Source organism: Platichthys flesus, chromosome 9, assembly GCF_949316205.1.
Source record: "Platichthys flesus chromosome 9, fPlaFle2.1, whole genome shotgun sequence".
NCBI lineage: Eukaryota > Metazoa > Chordata > Actinopteri > Pleuronectiformes > Pleuronectidae > Platichthys > Platichthys flesus.
The window spans coordinates 24,493,963-24,496,490 of record NC_084953.1 but is presented as its reverse complement, the minus strand read 5'-3'; the positions used below and the strand labels follow the sequence as shown (position 1 = coordinate 24,496,490).

General features: G+C 39.4%; 1 non-coding gene across 1 annotated transcript; it reads right to left on the bottom strand.

Annotated features, from left to right (window-relative positions):
- Positions 1-2,242: 2,242 nt before the first annotated feature.
- Positions 2,243-2,314, bottom strand: trnae-cuc (transfer RNA glutamic acid (anticodon CUC)). Its single transcript has one exon. It is a non-coding gene; the product is annotated as a tRNA-Glu (tRNA).
- Between the last annotated feature and the right edge of the window lie 214 nt (positions 2,315-2,528).

Sequence of the window (2,528 nt, the reverse complement as noted above, 5' to 3'; positions counted from 1 at the left end):
TGAATGGCACCCCTGTTTTTAAACAGAGGAAAAACCCTATAGAGTTAGAGTTAAAGCGTATCTAAATGGAAACCTTCCCAAACCAAACCATTGCTGTCACTACAGCTGCACTTTATGTCATAGTTTAAATATTTGTCATTTTACCCTCTATTTAGGCTATTGTAAATGATAGCACATACAGTTGATACAGACAGCACGTTTTGCAGTGTCGATAAACAACATTTTACAGAATAACACAGATTTTGAGCTATTCAAAAGAAGTCCATTAAAATGTGTTGAATATAGTCACATTAAATCCTGTGACGTGGCTTTGTAAGGTCATGAGGTCTCATTGCAATCCATATTTACTCTGCAGTAACGTATGGTTCAAACGATGCAAGTCACATTTTATGCATCAAATATATCCTATAATACATTTGAATGCTCTATATCTCCTTCTAGATCAAGGCCAGAGTCAGATGTAACCAGCCCCAGCAGAGTGTGACTTAGGGGAGTCGCTAGGTGCCAAGGGGCCAAATGTGTACTTATTTGAAATAATGGAGATTATAAGGCACTAAGCAGATTGGCTGGTGAGAGATGTAATATGGGACAAACCTCCCTCTCAAAGTGGAGCACACGGAGATGATCAATAGAGGTAGAAGTAGCAGTGTTGTTAAGAGGGAGATTAAACAGATTTCATTATAGTGGCTGTCTCCTCCATAGCTGCTGTTTGGCCTCTTAAGTACCTCTTTGTCCCAATTGTCTTTAGCCCAAGCACTCACACATGCACGTTCTTTTGTCTATTTATTTTGTCTGTAAAAGTGGTTTCCTGAGGCAATGTTGCAGCTTTTTGATTTACCTGAACCCCTTTAAGCTCACATGTAGCCAGGATTGGGTGAAGTGTTTGAGTCCACAAACCACTTTTGGAGTTTCAGGGGTAGTGTATCTGATTAGTGACCTATCTTCAGACTAAATAAAACAGAAAAAAACATAACTTGCCTCCATACTGCTCTTAGGGATCATCCAAGTGTCCAGAAACCCCAACATTAATTTTGACTCGAAACGAGGTCCTTTACATCGTGTTTTATACCTAAAAGTACACCAGAAGTGCATTGTAGCAAAGTAGCATTTCAGACCGTCCATAAATTGCACCTCGTCGGAAGATATCAGGGACATTTAGGCATTAAACACAATGTAATTGATATCGTTTCGAGTCAAATAAAAAATGTCGGTGCTTCCGGACACTTGGATGACAACACACAGGCAGTATGGAGGAATGTTATGTTGTTTTTTTTCAGTTTGATTAAATCTGAAGGACTCCAGAAGTGTTTTGTGGACTCAAACACTTCACCAACACCCCAATCGGCATTGGTGAGTATATAATGAGTGAATTATAATTTTTGGATGAAGTATTCCTTTTAGAGCTGTTTGGTTTAATCTGTCTTTCCAAAAGGCCATTTGGGCTATATAAGTGGACTTGCTGAATTGTAGTTATTATTTAATGACCCATGTTTAAAGATACCTAAACTATGCACAAAAATATATACATATAGAACTACAAACTAATATAAAGTTTTACAGGTGATGTCCCTGTTGTGACGCACAACTTTTGGACTTGAGCATGTGACCTTACAATACAAGTTTTATTCATCATAGAGATACTACATTAATGCAGTTTTGACTGATATGGGAAGATGGGAATCTTTATCATGGGTTCAGCCATGCAAGTACTTAGACTTGCATGGCTTACTCTTTGAGACAAGCATATGCTACTGGCAGGATCAACCTGCCAGTAGCATCTTAGAGGATGGAATTTTGGTTAATTTCCTCTTGACTGCAAACATTACATTACATTTTACATGTCATTTAGCTGACGCTTTTATCCAAAGCGACTTACATTTTTTAGAACACTCATCATTTTATGAGGGGCCATCTAGGGGTTCAGTATCTTGCCAAGGACACTTAGGCATGCAGATGGGATAGAGTGGGATTCAAACCGGCAACCTTCTTGTTGCAGAGCACCCGCTCTATCCCCTAGGCCACGCTCTCCCCACACCTCAACTTCCAGGGACCTAATTTCTCATACAACAGCAGGATAGGTCTATGACTTACAGTAATCATCAGTCCTTCACAGGATGACTAAGGACCAGCCTGTTTAACTGAACTGATAAGGATTGTGTAACATTCTCCAACTGATTCATTATCAACATGATGCTCTCCTATGTACCCAAATTTGATTCCAATTGAGTTTTCAATAGCTTAATTCCCTGACCGGGAATCGAACCCGAGCCGCGGCGGTGAGAGCGCCGAATCCTAGCCACTAGACCATCAGGGACATGTTAGACCACCAGGGACATGTTAACAACATGCAAACAATCTCAAAGACTATGATTGATAAAGGAATCTTTCTAAATAAATAATCTCCTGAAATAATTTAGTTTTCCAGGGAAACCATGTCAAAAGCATATAACATACAATGGGTGTATTTATCCTGATGTGAAATAGCAGCTATTTGATCACCTCTTGCATTTTAACGATTGGGCTCCCTT